Consider the following 20,008-nt stretch of genomic DNA (forward strand, 5'->3'; position numbering starts at 1 on the left):
TCTCTTACTACGCGTTAAATATGAACTGACACAGCCAGACCACTGTAAGGTTCCATACAAGAATTGTTATGCTCTGTAGATGTACCTTCATACCGCTATGGATTATGTAAATTCCAAGACTGAAATCATGGACATACCTGAATTTGAAATGGCAAGGAGGAATACAGACCATTAAAGCAGCAAAAAATGTGATGTATAAACACTCAACACCTCTAAACTGTTCGCAAAAGTGCATCAGGAGCCCAAGCTGCCCCAAAAGACCACAGAGCTTCATGCTTTTGAAAGCCCTACCCAAAGGGTCTGCCCAGGAGAAAGAAACATGAACTATGGCAAGCACAGTCTGGAGTATCAACAAGTGGGTTTTTACTTATACCCTGTTTGGGTGTTACCTGAAACAAGAAGAAAAGAAAGTCCAATTTTAAGTACAATTTAAACAGACAGTTTAAAACTGCCTGGGCTTTACACACGTGGTTTTACAGTCACCAATCTCATATTCTCTGCTGTCCTCAGAAGAGAGTTTATTTCATTTTTCAACATCTCAAAAAAGATCCACTGAATATTCAGGTCCCAATTCAGCAGTTAGCAGTACAAACCATGCAGGTCTACAATACAGATCCCATCATAGTTGTGGGGACAGGGAAGAGGAGGGGTTCATAAGCTATTGTTCACAAGAGCATTTTGACAAAAGGCACATGGAATTCATGATTTGGCCTTGTAAGACATAAGCCTCAGTCAGAAAAACCATTTAAGGGTTAAATTAGCTTTCCCTTACACAGAAAATAAGGAAAATTCAGCTTACTAAGTAAGGGATGCTTTCACTGATGAAAGATGTAATGTATAACAAATACATTTATGGGGTATTAAGTAACCCCCTTATAAATAAAAACAATTTTCTGGCCAAAATGAACACGTATTTAGGGTGGACAGAAGCATCGCACAACACACCAAACTCCATCATCCTCCCCTGCCCTGAGAAGTAACCAGCGCAGACAGCTACATTTCAGCTGCACAAACAATTCAAATCAAACTGGGACCATATGTATCAAAAGGCATCTGATCTATGGGAAATACAGAGATTTGGAAGATGGAGAAGTCGATTAGAGGTTTGGGGCATTCCGACATAGTTCATTAGTCAGTCTGAACACAAGAGCTCTAATAGCTTGTATCCTGTGCACTAGGGAAATGCAATGCAAGGATGAACTTCCTGAGGAATTAATGGGTAATGATATAATTTGGTTAATCTCATTGGAAAGAAATCTAGAAGTGAAAGAGGAAACAGAGTATGTATTTCTCTAGAAAAAAACAAAAACAAATTACCAAGCAGAGTACTGGCTAGCACCTGTCAAAGAGATCAGCTCCACCAGAGGAAAAGAAATTGCACTGATTAAAATCAATGTAAGAGGTGACTTTGCACCTGCAATGCCACCACAGTGGCAGTTTTCAGCAATCTCGTTCTCCTGTAGCTCTTGACTGATTTAATGTTTCACTTACTTACAAATAAGAACCTAATGAAGTGCATACAGATGAAATATATGGAAGTCTTCGGTGCAGGCAGGACAAAATCAGTCACATGTGGCAGAGATTAGCATGGGTTATGCAGCTCATTTAACCTTCTGGAAGTTGCATTCCTTTAGATTAACACAGACAGAACAGAAGGGGAAAAAAAACCCCTAAGGTTGCTTTCTGACAAAGAAAACACTGTCCCACTGGAATGTGAAGGCTTTTAGCAAAAAATACAGTGTAATTTATACAGGTTTTCCCTAAATTCAAATATTTTTGAAAATGTAATGTTTTAGTTGACTTTTCAAGTCTCAAGAAATTCTTTTTGGTGCAAAGGTTTTGATGTCAAACTCCTGCTCAAAGATTAGCCCTGAGAGCTTTAAAATTAAAGCATGACATTACCTCAGCAAATGCAAACTTCTGCACCCAATGCAGAAAAAAAAACCTTTGTGTTTTCTATTCCTCATTTATTTTATCAATTACTAAATTAAAGAGTTCCTTGAAAGGAGCAGGATCTGAAAAGTACTCACCACCTATCTTGGAATCTCTTCAGAGAAAGTCCACAGAGCTCAAGTACCTGGAAAAGAAGACACAAACCAAACATGCTTTACATTACAGTTTTCTTAAAAGTGACAATCTTCACACTCTCAGCCTCCCCCTAAAAGCAAAAGAAATCAGAATAGTCTAAACGTGCAAAACCCCTGCTCCAGTTCTTACCCTACACTGAGAAACAACTTTGTTGTGAATTTGTATTTTATTATTTGTCCTGAAATAGAAAACATTTCCATGTTGAAAAATGCACAGATTTGTCTTGAATTCAAACAGCAAATTTTTCTGACACTCAATAATCTGTTGAAAACACTCTTCTTGCTTTAAATCTTTTTCTGTAAAACTCATCTTTCGAAATAAGCAAGTATCAAGTTCAGAGTCAGGTTTGCTTGACTCATACTACACAATATTGCCCTACTAAGACCTAAAAACTAGAGAAAAATAAAAGAAAAATATGAAAGAGCCAGTTTCAAGTTTTCTTGAAGCCATTAAGCATTGCTCTGAAAGGTTAGAAATCACCTTCTTTCAGTTGAGCATGTTTCTCAAGGAAGCAGAGTATAATAATTTGCATTCCTTCAGCATTTGTCATCTGTGAATGCCGAGGGTTCATCAGCCCTTAAGGAGTCACAGATAAGAGCACCAGGATCAAGCTCACCTGCCGCTGCAATTCCTAATCTCTCAAAATCTGTGGATTAGAAAATTGAAAACAAGTTACTTGCTCTGATTTCCACTCTCTCACAGAGCTGATCATGATTTTCCTCCACCACCTATGCCAGGCACAGCTGGGAAGCACTCATCTCCTCCAGCCCAACACACCAACTTCTTTCCTGCCAGATCCCTGTCTGACCCAGTAATCCTCTAACTTCTGCGAACAAAATCCCACCGGGTTTAGCTTCCAAGTGCCTCCAGCCCCTCCCAACACACACATTTGGTCTGCCCAGTGCCAAACCCCAGCCACAGACATTCCAGACATTACCAAAGCCTCCCAAGAATCTTCTTCAACACTTCACCATCCCTGCTTTGGGGCAGGATGATCCTGGCAAAGCAGTGTACGACCCACCACAATCCCAAGACGTTTTTCAGTGGAGCCCTCCAACCACCCCTGAGTAGTCTGTACAGTCAACCCATTCACCAGGGAGAACTGGAAGCCCACATTAAAGCCTTTGGGTGCAAATGACGGACCCTCCAAAATCATTATCTGATTCTGTCCAAAGCTATTTGAAAATCCAATGACTTTCCCAAGCGCTTGTAACATCCCCTAGTTCGGTGCTACCTATTGAGTCTGAACCAGCATTTTCTCAAATGCATCAATTACAATGACCCAAGCTACAGGGTCTACCTTTGGAAATCTTCACCCAATACTTCTGAGCTTGATGACACATGGAAGCTAGCTCTGGATCATGGTCAGCACACTCACCTTGTACCATCCATAACGCAAAAGTTTCACCAAAATTTCTTTTCCTTAGTTTTCTTCTATGAATATCAAAACAGTGCCAAAAACCTAACTAGGATTGAAGTACATTATATCATCTGCTCTTTTTCTATCCACCTGTTACTCTGCTCCAGAAGATGCTTAAGTGGGAAATAATTTATTAACTTCCAGAAAAACACTGTAATAAGTCAGAGTGACTGTACTGCAATTTCATCTCCTCCTTTTAAAAAATTTAGCACTACGTCATCTTTTGCTTTTTGATTGTTATGGTAACATCACAAATTCTCCACCGCTTGCTTTTCTGAAGTAAACACCATGAAGAAATTGAAAAGAAGTCAAGCAGCCAGCTGAAATGCAGCTCCCTCTACAAATCACAAGAACAAGACAAGTGTCACAGAAGTGAGGTCACGGTATCCTGCCCTGATGTGGAGTCCCCAGTCAACCCCTGAAGGTGCCCTCTCCCCTGATCACTGGTGATGCTCGTTGAACAGCTTTTACTGAAGACCAACCTTCCCATATGCAGCTTCCCAGCATCTGAGGGGTTGTTTTAAACAAACCCTTCCCTAAGGCCCAGAGAGCCTGGAAGAAAAAATAAAGAAAAAAAGAAAACCCTTAAAGTGTGTGCTCTCTAAATGACTGCGTTCTTATTTTATCCTGGTATCTTCCCTCATCAGTGCAGATTTCAACTACATCAGTCTTCTGCTCACAGAAAGGAAGTTCCAAGACTCCATGAAATTTTTCTATTACTCTTGAGATGCCTGGATAGGCACTCACAGATGTGGCAACCTGGCAGCAACACAACCTTTTAAGCAAATCATTTTAGATTCAATACCTTTTTATGAAGAAAACTTAGGATCCTCATCTCATACAGGGATGGATATTATCTCTCCAAGCTGCAAACCAAATAAAACCCAATGGAAAGGCAAGGTAAGGACTGAACTTGGTCACTGGCAAAATAGGAAACACAACCCCCAAACTCTTTTGATTTCTCTTCTGTGTCGCTGCTACAAAATTGTTGTGCCTTCCCCGTCCAACAAACCTTACAGAATAGTGTAAGATTTTTTGACCATATTTATATACTCACAAAAAATGTAATTTCACGGTCCAGATGCTAGATTTTGGCATCTCAAAAGACTTTCAGCAAGAAAAATGGCTACATAAATTCTTATAATCATACAAAACCTTTGTTCCAACCTGAAGGAGTAGAGGGTAACTGGACAGCATAGGTTAATTTCTATGTTTACAGTCCGTGCAGTATTTAAATTCACTGCCAATTAAAAGGTCAGTATAATTGAATTAGCAGAAGCAACTTATGAGAGAAATTCAATTACAAAGCAGAATTAAAGGAAGAGATGTCAGAAACTTTTGGAGGCTGGACAGGAAGAGGTGCATCAATCTACTATTTTCAGAGCAGCTAGCAAAAAGCTTAAGGAGGAGACTGCTCCAAATAATAATTTGTAAATATCCTCCTTATAAAAAAGCTTCATTAACAGATTTTTCTTTCAGACCATGCTTTGACCTATCTGGTAGGGGTAAAACTCCCTCTCAATGGTCAGACATCACCCACCTCTACCTTCTCTGAATGCACTGCAGCTCTGCCATGTCCTGTACAGTCCTCAGACCTGCCTTGGCTTGCACTAAAACCATTGCAGACGCCTTTATTTTTCTTTTGTTTTTCAAGGTGTTTTTAACCCCATTCATTTTCTTTGAGTCATAGATATTATATTTTAAGTAGATTTCTATCTACTTGATGAAGAAGCCTCAAGTGTTTTGGGCACTTTTCTTCCTTTAATGGTCACCATTTCACCCTGCCCTATTCTAGCCTCCATTTGCCCCCCTTTGGTTGATACTATCCTTGATCAATCTTGATGCTAATTACCAATAGGGCCCTCCCACACCTCCGAGGTTCATCTTTAATAACTGCATTAAGACAAATCAATACTGTTATTAACCTGGCCACATGTGGGGATGGTGTTACTTGCCTGCAAATGCCATATGCAGCAGGGGAGATATTCCCAGCACTATATGAAGTCTTTGCACTCCCTTATTTGCAATTTCTTTTTCAACTAGACTCTGCTATTTTATAAAAATGAGATGGGTTTTTTTTTCTCTTTTTCTTGCAAATGCAAACTGATGAAGGCTTGTTGGATATTTTCCAGTCCTCTTCACATGTGAGTAGCAACAGTCCACGCACAGCCACAAAACTAATTGTCCTGTCACTTGGTTTGCAGTTGGGCTCAATGTTCATTGTAGGACCCTTCCAACTGAACTATTCTATTCTACTCTAACTTTACTCCAGTCACCCCTAGCCAGCCCACTCATCACCAACCACAGTACCTGAACTTTGGCTGTTCACTTCTACATACACTGTGGATGCATCCAGACAGCACGTGCAGCCATGCCAGCACTCAGACTGGCTGTCCACCTGCTCTGGAGTGTGTCCACCCAACCCCTTCCTCCAATGCACAATCTCTTCCCACTCACATCTCACTCCCTTCTCATCTTTCCCACCAGGCCCATAAGCCACCATGCTCTGAGCCCACCTGGACACAGAATTCAGCCCACAATGCAAGGAAAGTCCTAGAGGGCTCTAGGCCCTTACTTTCCAGAAAGGGCATCAGTCAGTTCACCCTGGTAATCAAAGGACAATCACTACTCAAGCACACTGCCAACCTCACCAGGGATCACCCTACTCAGTGGGACTCAAGAGAGCCTAGAGGCCACTGCAGCCCAGCACAAGCTCCTGGACAGGTTTTCCACCCCATACCGAGCTCCACAGTGCTATAACTAGAGAATTAGACACTGGCTAATGTAAATGCTAATTCAAGTCTTCTTCTAAATGTCCTGCTGTGGCTGCAGTGCAAATACATCTCAGACTGTGCGTCCACTGAGAGGCTGGTACCGCTGAGAGAGATTTTTGTTGTGTCCTCAGCATAAACTGCTGCCCCTCCTTTCTTTGCCTCCGATACCTCTAGTGCCACCTCTTCCATTATCATTTTGCCTAAGCAATATGCTTGCAACACCCCCAGTAATTATAATAATAGTAATAATGCCAGAGCATGAAGGAAACACCGAGCACTGACAGTAGCAGGAAATGGCAACAGGGAGGAGTTCAAAACATTGCTCAGAGGCTGTGTATGCTTATTTGGAGCATCTCCTGCACCTATTGACTGAACAGACTGAACAGGCTCCCAGGCTACTTTAATTTCACATGCTGTAAAGCAGCCTGCATTTTCAGAAGCTATCCAACTCCTGCCAGCTCTCTGCCTTCAGGGTTTCCCTTCTGCAGTTTATTTAGACAACATTCCAACATAAATTTTTGCAACCTAAAGCCTGTTGCAGTAACACTGGTACTTACATCTGCTCACAAATCAACCCTGACACCGCTTGGTGAATTTAACCTGTAATACTGAGGTGCTAAATGCAAAGCCAGGTCCAGCTCTCAGCAGAGAAGAAGAAAAAAAGAATGGTGGATATAGAATCATGTAGTTTATCATATATATCATATGGATATAGTTTGGGTTGGAAAGGGACTTTTAAAGGTGATACAGTCCAACACCTCTGCAATAAGCAGGGATATCTTCAACTACATCAGGTTGTTCAGAGCCCGGTCCAATCTGACCTTGAATGTTTCCAGGGACAGGGCATCTACCACCTCTCTGGGCAACCTCTGCCAGTGTTTCACCACTCTCACTGTAAAAAACTTCTTCCTTATATCTAATCTAAATTAACCCTCCTTCAGTTTAAAACAATTACTCCGTATTGTACCATTAAAAACAAAACAAAAAAGCAAAATTTACAAAAAAACAGCCAAAACCCAAGAAGAGTGGGGTTGCTGGGTGTTGCAGGGATGGAGGTATAATCCCTGCCCTGTTTTCTTTCAGTTTCCCTTGGCACTCAGGTCTATCACGTAAGTCAACAAGTCCTGAGAGCACAAGATATTCACCTGGGTGCTTAAAAGTAAACTCGTCAAGTGAGTAACAGAACCAGTGTTTCTGTCTATAAGGCTGTGACTTATGGTCCTGCCCAAGCAGGAACATCCCACCTTAGCTGTGGGACGTCAGAGTTGGGCTCACAGAAACCACAGAAACCCTACCAAATGAACACATCTATCCCCTTGATTTTTCCTGTGGGCTTTTAGAAAATGCTCCATGCTGCCCTGTACATGTTCACTGCACATCTGCCATGTTGGAGCTCTCCTTACAGCACAGAAACACTTGGAGTACAATCCAAAAAGGTAAGATCTACTTTAGTAGGTTAGGTCTACAGTAACTGTTGTTCTACACCTTCAAAAACCCCATTCTGAGTATTCCCAAAGGTTCATTCACTGAACACAGATGCAATTTAGCGGTTAAACCATTGACAAAAGAACAGCCTGAAGTCTTCAGAACAAGAATCTTATCTCTGACTGATGCTATTGTAACAAGCAGTCATCCCTGCCAGATTCAGGGAAACAAGAGGGAAATCAACAGAAGCCAAAAGAAGCAATGCAAAGGAGAAACCTGCATGCCAACAAGGCCTCTCATGAAATACATCATGGGCTACACAGCCACAGATGCATGGTGGAGGCAGAAGCAATTCCCCTGGCTTTGGAGGAGTTTTGCTCACTTCAATCCAAAGTTCCAGATTGCATTTCTGCATTATATGTCAGTTTTGGCTTCCATTCCCTCCTGACTTCCCTTACTGAATTGCAGCCTTGTTTAGATGCTGGGTTTTTTTCCAAAAAAGACTACTGACAAATGCCACATACTGCCTGGTCTGACTTCCACACAAGCAATCAGCCTACAGTTACACAGTTGGGGATAGAACAGTGCCAGTTACTTACTCTATTTCCTCTTAAAACTTTTTTCCAATACAATTAACTAAATTGTGGCATTACACAGTCATTGTCCAGGAAGTTTCTCTCTTCCCCTTTTTAGCCTCCTTTTCAGTTGCATTTCCCTGCTTCACAGGATGCTCTAAACTAAACATTACATTCAAGTTATACAATAAAGATTTGGGAGGGATGGAGTGAACGAGGAAGGTCACAGGAAGGGAGGTATCTGCTAAAATAAAATTTGCTAAGCAGCTACGTCGGACCTAGTGTCAACTGCCTTTTATTAAAGAAGACTGTTGTTTGTATTAGCTAATCTACCAGGTGGAGGGACATAACAGAGCAATAGTTGAAATAGTTCAAAAGCTTTCCAAGGACTGAATAAAGCCTGAATTAATTCAAAAACGAAATTACTGTGATAAATGCTGTTATGGCACAGCCAAGGTGCCTCCTATAACCTTAACCCTCTCTGTATATTGAGGCTTTTATGCTACATAAAACCACACTCCAGCTACAGAACATGCAGATGCATTTAAATTAAGTTTATCACAAACTAGTGCTCCTGGGCAGATCACTTATACATTTAAAAAAATCTACACATTGTCATCTTTATAATTATAAGGGGAAAATCACCTTGAAAGCAAAGCAAAAAACAGATGCACCGGTGTCTTCTTAACCTCCAGAGAGCAGGAAAAGCAATGTTAAGTGCAAAACTTCCTGCACACATCAATCATAGCTTCCAAGGCTGTAAAATATAAAGCTCAGGTGACAGAGATTTTTCCAAGCTGATAGGTCTTTCCTGCTCCACCAGGACAGGCTGCTGCTTCCTCACAGGCAGCCCTCCTGCAGCCCGCAGCTTACCTTGGCACAGGCTGTCCCAGCACAACCAGGGGATGTGCAGATGGGTTCAGCTAGCAGCAGGGCTGTCTGGAACACAGCTGGGCAAACCCCTCCTCAGGAGCCACAGGGACATTGGGTGACAACGCTGGAAGACACCCACTCTTTGTAGTTGGTGGGAGCCACAACCCATGTGAAGCCAAGCACCTGGAGAAGACTGATGGGTGACCACCGCGAAGTCTACGCCTTGTCACTGTTACTGCTCCAGTTAGGCATTGTTCTCTCTCCTTCCACCCACTTCTGACTAACAATTAAGAAACGGGTTTAAATGGAGGCTGACATTGGGAAGCAAGAGCCTGGCATTTCCACGGCTTGATGTGGACAAGAGGATGAGCTGAGGGAGGAGAGGAGACAACCAGTGGCAAATTGGCATCTTGCAAACCGCACGTCACAACAGCCACAGGCTGCAGCCAGAGAGGCAGAACCTGGCATGGGGATGTCACACAATCACAGACATGGAAAGCAGAAGGCACAACATTATACCCCTCATGATACTTAAAAGCCAAAGTCAGTTCATCTTTCCGTCTAAGGACTGCTCCACCAGAAGGCATCCTTGCTACAAGTCCCCGGGCAGCCATGCAATAGTCAGTCCGGCCTTTTGCACGCATACAGCTCAAGAATATCAAAACTTTACCCCAAAATGTTTTTGCAATGTTTTCCTGAAACTGAGCAAGCAATGCAGAGTATTTCTGTTAGAAACATGCCTCCCTACAAAGTGTAAAAAGCCATCAAACCCACTAATGATGCAGACAAGACCTCAGCACCAGCAACAGGCATCAAACATCTGAAAACAAAGGTTGGGACCAAGATGCAACTAATTCAAAATGTCCCAACACAAATGGGACTAGCCAACACCTGGCTGTCAAGGCCCTGGTGCTCAGAAGACAATGGTTCAGCCAACTTCTGAGGAAGATCATCCTTGAATGTGTCCTGTAACAAGTCAGAGCTCTGGAAATGGCCAGCAAGTGCACCTTCACTTCCAAACTCTGGCTTCTGAATTACACCCATAAAAATGAGCACTCAGTAAATTCAGCTGTTTCTGGTGCTATCAGTTCAGAACAGCTTGCCTCACTTAAGGGACAGGACTTCTGGAAAGCTGCAGCACACACCTCGTGAACAGCCTGCCAACAGCCCCTAGCAGGGGTGATGAAAGACAGGAGGTTTCCCATGGGGACAAGCCTGGCTAGGCAAGTCAGCCTGCAGATTAAGGGAATTCTTAAGGAGATGGGAGAGGAGGCTAGAGGATGAATTAAAAATGGTGATCTTCCCTCACTTTGTCTATCTCCTGAGAAAAACACAGCTCTTTGTAACAGCGCTTTAGGGCCAGATTTAGGAATGAATGCCATTTTAAGTAGCGTGACACGAGCAGAACAGAAAGTTGTGGCTGCAGTCTACAGAGCTGAATCTCATTTGCTTTCAGACCATTACCAAGCTTCAATTATTCTCAGCTGGAATGAAATCTAATTTCCATTAAAAAAATTTATCTTTTGATACATCTTCTGACAACCTTGGAGGAAACCCTAACTGGTCCTGGCAGAGTTGCTGCTCCTCAGATGAGCCTGGCACAGAGGGGCACAGCACCCCCAGGCTCACACTGTGCTCCCCAGGGAGGGCAGGCACATGTGACCAAACCCTTGTCCCGACAGAGAAGGGGCCTCAGCCATCACTGAGGATGCACTGAGGATGCAGCGAACCACCACCAGCTGATGCGGAAGGGAACCAACTGAACTGAAAAGGTCTCCCACAACTGATTTCAGTCAGTTTGCTCCACATCAAACCTAAGCCAAAGGAAAACACTTGCCATAGGCTTTGGGGGAATCAGGCTGCTTACACCAGGGACAGGCTTGGTTTGCCACCATCCACCGGATGCGACCATCCAGGCTTCATTGCACAAAGCCACAAGAGAGGCTGGACACAGGCATATGCTCATTCCCACTTAAATGGTTCTGGCTTTCAGAGACAAATATGATTCCATGACTGTCAAATGTCTGCATTTCCAACCCCTGTTTTATTTTATTAAAGTGCCTCCTTTACACAGGAGTACCCACTTTCCAGAAAGCCCCCCAGAATCTCTCTGAAGCAAAGCTGACATGCTTGAGCTCGAGAGCAATAAAACTCAGCCTGGCAAAAGTCATGATGTCTAACCACAGAGGGCCTTTTATGCTGAGCCTGCTTTTTTCTCCCCCCTCCTCTGTACAGCAACTCCAGCTCTCTCGGTACCAAGAGCTTTAGGAGGGTGGACACCAGGGAGAGGAGATGAGAGAGGTGACTCAAGACACAGGTGTACTGATGGTTGAAGAAGAAACTTGAATTGGAAACCAGAAGGAAGAGCAGAAACCCTGGCTTGTTCCAGGACGGTGCTTTGATCACTCTGCAGAGGATGACAACAGGCAGCTGCCTGCAATACCCACCTGCCAGGCAGCTCCTGCCAGGCCCATGGTGCCAAGCCTAAGTTTCAAGCTGCTGCCTTCCCTTCAGCTCTGGTGAAGGGGATACAGGGCTTTCAAGCGCCTTCTACTTAACAGATGTTGTTCTTAGGCCCTTTCCTGAGTACTGCAAAGTACACTTGCTTTTTTTTTTCGAACACACATTTCATAATTGAAGTTGGTGCTAAAGGTTATGCATCCACAATGTCCTCCCTTGTAACTCCCACTCTCCTCTCACGCATAAGCAGCTCTCAGCAACAAGCACCAAACTGCTCTTCAGAGGAAAATCTGTTTCTCTCCAGGTAAGTTTTAAGAAAGAGAAAGTGATATGTTTGGAGAAACAAAATTTACCTACTAAAAAAAAAGCTTCATTAAAGAGAAAATGGAAAGGATGCCCTGCAAATGCTAACTGGCTTTGACAGTGGCTATCTGCATCGTGACCAAAATCAGCCAGCTTTCTCCCTTTACATGGTGGGCAAGCTGCCAAGAATAGAGCATCCTGAGCACAATGCCCTTTAGAAAGAAGAAAAGAAACATGAAAAAATTCCTGCTACCTCCAAACAAGGAAAAGCTTCCTTCTGCAGAGACAGGCTATTCTGTGCGGAGCAGAGGTGAATGAGAAGCACGGCATGGAAGGCTGGTGAGGAAGACTTGCAGCACGCCCACACGCTGGCTCCCAGCCCCCTGAAGGCATTTCTTTTCCTCCCTCCTCCCACCACCGCCCCTGACTATTCTAAAACGAGCCACGTGCCAATTTCCTAGCACCAGCACCATGTATTTCCTTACCCTGTGCCCAAGCTATACCATCTATCACGTTGGTATTTTCAAGAGATTACAAGAAACTGGGGCTTGCACACTAAAGGACACACAAGCATACACGGTCCCATTCCCCACGGCACTCAGTGTGAAATGCTCTTACACTTCCATTGCCCAGAAGTTCCCGATCCTGGTGTGCTGCATGGTTGGGAAATCAAAAACAAACCCCTTTGCCACTCTGACTAGTCCACCGGTTAATTCATTACGATAAACCCATTGTCCAAAACAAAAACATAATTTAATCGCTAAACCAGCTGCCCAAGTTTAACTGTTGCTCTTGGCAAACCTGTCAGGATCTCAGGACGCCTGGTTTTCAGCAAACATCTCTGTAGGTGCAAGGCATGCCTTCTGCCTTTCAAGTCTCCAAGTGTCCCTGTCACCCAAATCCAGTGTTTTCCAACCCAAGCGGATATTTAAAGGGATATCATCAGCTCAAACACCTCCCTGAATACATTAAGATTACAGTAACTGAAATACTAGCAAGCATCTTTTTTTCCCCCAGCTGTCAAATGTGCATTTATCCAGCATTTATCCTTTCCCATTTAGGCAGCCTGCTTTCCTTTGAAAACAGAGGGCAGAAAAAGAAAATAAGGTTAAACACATTTGAAGAAGTCACCAAAAACATTGGCACAAAGTCTCAAAGGCTGATGCATGAACTGTATGTAACCACAGCTATGTCTAAGTTTTCTTGCTGTTTTTTCTCCCCAGCCAGATTTCAAGTACATTGTGCCACTTGAGACAGGCAGCTTGATCACTGGGGAATATGCTGCGCGTAAGAGAAGAAAGAAGCTGGCCAGGTTGTAGCTGGCATCTTTTGAACAGAATGCTGCTGGCATGAGTTTCCAAATATCCTGACTAACATAGATCATCGAGGAGAATTCCTTAAACTACTTGCTGCTTTCTTTGATTTTAAAAAGATACACACCTATGGAACAAGAAACGCTGAAATAGCAAAAGCACCATTGCCATGTCTTTCACACTGGTTACAGACAGGTATCTACAAACCCACTGTGCAAATGATAAGCAGCATTTTTTAATAATAATAAAGGTATATTTGAAGCAGTGCAATCCAGAAGAACCATAGTGTTTCTTACATTACAAGACTGATCTGCTCCCCACCCCCCCCCAGCTCCTGCCTACTAATTCCAGCACAATCAGAGCAGGAGAATGCATAATTCGTCCTGCAATCGACCCTGCAGGTCTTAGTCATTAAGCAACATAACACCAAACTTCCAGAAAGGTCACATTTCCAGAAGGTTCAGCTAAAGGTTCTCCCCTATCCACTGAAAGACTGAGAGGTTAAGTAAGAAGCTCCTCATGGAGTATTTGTCTGCATCGTTCATGGATTCACATTTACTTTGCTATCAGAGCATGACAAGAGACAGAGGATATTTATCTGGGGAAGTCGAGAAATGCAGAAATCAATGGGTTAATTTGCAGATTAGCAAAACACAACTGACTTGTGAAAGCTTTTATACAGCAAAAGGCTGATGAAGTGAAGATAATTGTTTGCATTCTTTACACTCTCAGGATGGTAGAGGATTATTGGAACAATGGAAATTTCAGGCATTGACTCAAAACATTTTCTGATACTAAAGTCCAAAAATTTTGCAAGAGCAAATTCTTCTACTATCCATGGGTAGGATCCCACACAACACAATAATACACTTAACACAATCTAAGATAAACCCCTTGCCAAAAAAAAAATTAACTTTGGTCTGAGTTAAGCTCAATGAACATGCAGAATTTGGACATAAACAATTTTCTAATACAGTCAATGAGCAAAGAAACTGATCCAACATATAGACATTATGGAAAACGTCCTAGGAACATGAAGAAAAACACATCAAAAAAAAAAGGTCTGTTTTTCTTCCATTAACTGGTAAACATATTGCATTTGTTCCTGAATCTGACCTAAAAGTCACGCTTGAAGGAAATACCACCAGTTCTTCGGAAAAGTGTGAGATCCTCTTCCCATGAGTATCAGTGCATCTTGCACAAGCATACAGTGCAACCTTATTGCTCACAGTTTCACACCACCAAAAGCAAGAGAAAAACCCAATGATAAAAAATTTTAATTCACATTGCCCCCTTAGTCTACCAGCATTCTTGTCTCACCCATGTCAAAGCGATCAACACTCAAAAGAATGTTGTCTTGTTTGTAAAAAAAAATAAAATCATGTTGCATGAGTATTTTTAATTGCAACGATTTCTAAACCCAGATCACATGCTTTTTTTTTTCCCTTTTTTTTTTTTTGTGGAGTCATAATCCAACTTTAATGTTGCTTAGGCTACAGATTAATCTCTATCCCCAGCTCCCAACAACTGGCCCATGTTACTGCCATGCCCATGAGCTGGGGTGGTAGAATGGGGGCACCACAGTGCCAGCTGCAACACACAACTAGCAAAGCACCGCCTGCACCAACACAGTGACAGACTCATCTGAGAACTCAAGAGGTTTGTCTGCACAAGTTCCTGCCGGTGCAAGCAGCCAGCAGCAAGAGCAAACCCCACTCCAGCAGCTGGCAGAACTCTTCTCACCGTTGCAATTCCCTGAACGGACTAAGCTATGCCAACAAAAGCACTTTTTCTGCTAGCAGAGCTGACTCCTCAGCAGAGCTGCTGCCAGCGTTGAGACAGCCACTCTGTAGCGGCACACGCTTTTTTCCCTCCCAGTTTCCTATACTTCCAACTCTACACAGAGAAACCCTAAATATAAGGCAAGAAACAAAGAAAAGCAGAAAATAGGTGTCAGGATGAGGTGATGCTTGTCCTGCTGGCTGTCTGGCATCTCCACACCTAAACTAAGGGACATGTGAGGAGATAATGTGAGTTCTTATCTGAGCCCCACCAAACTAGATGAAATCAAACACACATAGTTGCAAGATCCTGTTGCCTGAATCAAAGGGTTCCCAATCCAAGCACCTGAAAAGAGCTGAGGAATTAGCAGACCTTATCTACTGAGGTAGATATTCGGCCCTGGAACAGGCAGTGCCCTGCACAGGCTCCCCCTGGCTCTGCTCTCTAGCCAGTACTCAGTGATGCTGGTGGACCCCATGCAGGACAGCATATCATGCCAGTGATATCGGCGGCTGCTGCAATAGTCCCCCAGTCTTTGCTCAAATTTCATCTCAGGCAAGAAGAGCTTTTGAATCTGAAGCCATGACAAATGGCTCCCATTGGGAAAAACGTGGAATATTTTGGGGAGGGAGCAATTGTTTCCTCCTTTCTTCCTCCCACAGAGAAAATCTGATCTTCCAAGCAGACTTTCACTTGTAAATGGAATTACAGGACAACACTCAGCTCCAGTGCCTGCCTACAAGTATTCCCGTGAAAAAGCTCAGGATTTTGTCACAAAGGTATAAATCACCCATCTGTGAACAGGAGACACAAACCTACTGAACACCGAGCTGTTTTTCTCAGCAAACCTTTCATTCCCGATGATGCACTACATGACCTTTTTTCAAACTAAGCAGAAACTTATTTGCATGGAAACTTACGTGTAAACACACTTGCCTTGTTTTATTCCCTATTTCTTGCAATTCCCTGTACTCCAGCAGCTACTGCATGCTGGAGCCCTGTGCTCCAGCAGGTCCCCCAGCAGCCTGATGCAAACCCCGGCTGGCAGATGCCTTTGCTGCCACAACCTCCCAGGAGCAGGGTGTCCCCCCTTGCCCCGGGTTCAGGGAACAGGGGTGACCTTGGCGGCAGCCATCCTGCCTCCAGCACAGCCTCATATATCTCCCGGGGAGGCAGACAGCCGAAAAATCCAACTGACCAGAGGCAAACGTCAGCATTTTTTAGAGGCAGTTTAGGAAGGTGGCAATAGGAAGTCTGGGTCTGTAGGAGTTGACTCAAAGGTCCCTGCAACATTCATGCGGCGGGAACTTCTCCGGGTAAACCATTAACCACCATAAAGCAGAGCTGCGAAACGCCCCTCGCCATAAGGGAGGTTCACACACACCCGAACACACACGCGGGCTGCATGTGTATATGCACATACATATGCAGAGATATCCATACATGCACAAACATATACAGGAAGACACACAGACACACACATATGTTTCGGGTTTTCTGAGGGCAGGGGGAACGCCGGCAGTCCCCTCTGCTCGGGGCGAGGCGGGCGCTGACACCACAGCCCCGCGGCGGCAGAGCGAGGGGATCTGCTCCACATCTCCCGGACGCGAAAAGGGCACTCGGATCCGCTCCGCATCCCCTGGCGGCGAAGGGAGCACCCGCCCCGCTCCGCACCCCGCGGGGCTGCAAGAGATGCGCGAAGCGCCCCGCGCCCGCAATCCAGACGGGACATTTCCAACCCTCGCTCCTCAAAAATACCCCCCAAAAAGCGAGGAAGGTCCCCCCTCCCTCCAGCTCCGCTCTCCGACAGTCCCCGCGGCAGGAGGGGGTGCCGCGGATCTCCCGCAGCCCTGCCGAAGTTTCCGCGCCGGCTTCCGCGGGCGGGCGCCGGGGCAGCCCCCGCTCCTTAACCCGGCTGTGGGAGCGGGTCGCGACGGCTGGGAGCGGCCGGCGGCGGCGGCTGCAGCGACGGGCGCGGCGGCTTCCTGGGAGCTACAACTCCGCGGCGGCGGCCGGCGGAGCGCGCGCCTGCGGAGCGGCGGCGAGCGGGGTAGGGCAAAAGAGGAAAATGAGCGGGAGGCCAGCATTGGAGGGGAGGGAGGGGGAGGAAGGAGCCTGTCGCCGAGGGACCGGGGAAAGTCGATGGGACGGACGCAACTTCCCCGGCGGGGCAGCGGGCGCGGCGGGGGGCGGGCGTTTCCCCGCCCCGCTTCCGCGCCGCCCCGCGGCGTTCGCAAGCGCCGAGCCCCGCGCAGGGGCCTGCCGCCCAGGCCAGCCGCTCCCACCGCGCCCTGACACTTGGGTATCGCCCTGCCGGCCTTTCTTCTTCTCGGGCCGCCGCCGCCGACCGGCCGCGGGCAGGAAGTGCCGGCTGGCGGGGGCAGCGCGCAGAGGCGGCTCCGCGGGGCCTGCGCGCCCGCGGGGGCTGCGCCCGCCCCCGCCGGCACGGTGGGCATGGCAAAGGGCAAGAAAAGTTCCGATTTTTGATCTTGCCGGTGGTTTTTTCTTTTTGTTTTTTTTTTACCCAAAACAAAGACAGAACCGCGGGGCAGAACACCCTTCCGCGCATCCAGTTCGCCCGGCTCTGCGCGCAGCCGCCGGCGCGGCTGGGGGTGCCCAGGTCCGGGTGCGCGGGTGGAAGGGGGACGGCGGCAGCGGGGAATCGAGCTTGGACCGCCGCTGGAAGCGAGCGCAGCCGCCTCCCGGCACCTCCACCCCGCGCTTCCCTCTCAGCAGGGCGGTGGGACAAGACCCCTGCCACCCACAGTGCCCCCATCCTCCGCCGAAAGTCGCGGTACAGGTGCCGTCGGCTGAGTTTGTGGACGGGTGCCGTCCCACTGGCTGGAGACAGGTTCTCACCGTTCGCTCACCGTTCTGTCCAAGACGTGAACTTGCAGAGCCTCTCCGCATACCCCACCACAAAATGGAGGGTATTTAGGGATTGATGTTAATCTGCTTCCTGAGGGAGGTAATTGTAAGCATTGCTCAGAAATTTGGCCTGCAGCATAAAGAAGTGAATCTTCCTCTTAGGGTATTCCTCCCCATCCCCCAGCTTCTGCCCAGAACATTTTGAAGTGAAAAATATATGGAGAATTCAATGTAGTTGCCACTGTGCCTTATCGGTAGCTTTCACTCTGCCTCCCCTTATAGCACATTCAGTGCTGTCGTGAGATAAGAACTGAATAGAGCTGAAATCAAGGACACACCAGGAAAAAGATACTAAAAGATTTTAGCGACAAAACTCGGGAAGCAAGGGAGTGTGGTGGTAGGGGTGAACAAACGGAAAAAGTCCACCACCACCAAAGCAGCAGTTTTTCAAAGCTTATCTCTAAACTAACTCGAACAGATTTTCATATGGACAGGGAAAAAAAACCCACACAAACCCCCCCCAAAGCAAACAAACCCAAAACAACAAACAAAAAAACAAACCAAAACTAAATAAAAAAAGAAAAAAAAACACCCAAACCTTGAATACATGTACTCCAAAGCTTGAATACATTGAAACTGGATACAGAGATTAAAATGTTTCTCAACAATAGCCACTTTCTCCAAGACCTTTCAAAAATAGGTGAACAGTTTTGCCACCTTAAAAAGAAAATAATAGAAGCATTAGCCCAAGGCAAAGAACAACCTTGGAAAATAAAGAACCTGAACAGTTAAAACTAGAAGCAACTTGACCAGAAATATATAATGGGAAACTCTATGCAACCACCATTGCTGCCAACTTCACCTGCTTGAAGTTGAGTTTTCCTCGCACGACATGATTACATGTGAGTAATCCTCTTGATTTCCGGGCGAACCCTTCCCTGTGCAAGCATTTTGCAAACGTAAGCATGGCTGGATGCAAGGATGGGGCTGTGGCTCCTGCCACACCTCTCCTGCTGCTCTGCCAGGGAGGGCAGTGGTATACACCACTCTGCCCAGGAATATGTGGCAACAGAGCAAGTACCTATTTGAGGCCTCCTCCAAGATTTACAACCCTCAGGGCTGATGTCTGATGAGAGAAAACAGTTTATGGCACTCAACCCCACTTTCATTTTTGACACGGTTGTCACTCCATAGCCCTAACAGCTGCAGGTTTTCCTCTGCATGGCGCTGCCCCACGTCCTGTGATGGGCAGGCTGTGAGATGAGACCTGCAGCCATCTCTGAGGCTGCAGTGGCTCCTCTCCAGGATGCCCTGGTTTGATGGGGATTGGCAGCTGCGAGTGCCCTGCTTGGCTTGGGGTGATCCTCTGGCGGGTGTCTTTGTGCTGCTCTGCACCCTGCTCAGCATAGCACTCAAACATGTCCGTCAGGAGCTGCCTATTTTGGGAGAGTCAGGGACATTTTATGTCAGTGGGTACTTCCCTGAGAAGTGCCCATGGCTGCTGCATTCTTTGATCCCTCTAGTATTCTGTGTATTGTCCCATAAAAAATTGAATAAATACTGAAAATAATTCTGGATTCAGAATTATTGGGAACACACAACAAGAACCAAATGAAGTGTTGCTATCATTTATACCCAACTTCTTTTGTCGAGAATTGCACCCTTCCAGCTGCAACTACATACAGGATGGTGCAATCCAGGTAGCCAACCAGAGAAATGCCACCAAGATTTCAGATGATTTAGAGTCCTAATGCTTGATAACAAACAATTCTTGAGTTACAGAAATCCCTTGGGAAATGAGGAAGAACGGCTTTAGAAAGTTGTCAACTGCTCACAAAAAATCTGAGATGAACAGAAGCTGCAGATTCATTCCTGCAATGAGTTTGTAAGGACTGCTGCTCCCCTCCCAGAAGGGCAATGGAACTGGGAAACAATCTGGAAAATATGGCTTATGAGGAGCAGTTGAAGGAGGTGATGTTGTTTAGCCTGGAGAAAAGGAGGCTTGCAGGGGACCTTTTTGCTTTCTACAACTACCTGAAAGGACGTTGTAGCTAGGTGGGGCTCAGTCTCTTCGCGCAGGTAACAAGTGGGCAAGAGGAAATGGCTTCGAGTTGTGCTAGGGAAGGT

The 20,008-nt window shown here is 45.6% G+C and overlaps 1 protein-coding gene across 2 annotated transcripts in view; it reads right to left on the bottom strand.

The window, feature by feature from the left end:
* Nucleotides 1-20,008, bottom strand: part of HPCAL1 (hippocalcin like 1) — an 80,140-nt gene that overhangs the window by 47,758 nt on the left and 12,374 nt on the right. Inside the window, exons 1-2 of one of the 2 annotated variants that reach the window (XM_029965829.1) lie at nucleotides 16,925-16,969; nucleotides 2,031-2,077 (exon numbers count right to left, since the gene is read on the bottom strand). The gene's annotated coding sequence lies outside the window, so the exon portion shown is untranslated. Of the gene's footprint in view, nucleotides 1-2,030; nucleotides 2,078-16,924; nucleotides 16,970-20,008 lie in introns of those variants that run through there. The other variant, XM_008932699.3, reaches the window with a different exon arrangement.

Source organism: Manacus vitellinus, unplaced genomic scaffold (assembly GCF_001715985.3).
Source record: "Manacus vitellinus isolate BGI_N305 unplaced genomic scaffold, ASM171598v3 scaffold_11_pilon, whole genome shotgun sequence".
Taxonomy (NCBI): Eukaryota; Metazoa; Chordata; class Aves; order Passeriformes; family Pipridae; genus Manacus; species Manacus vitellinus.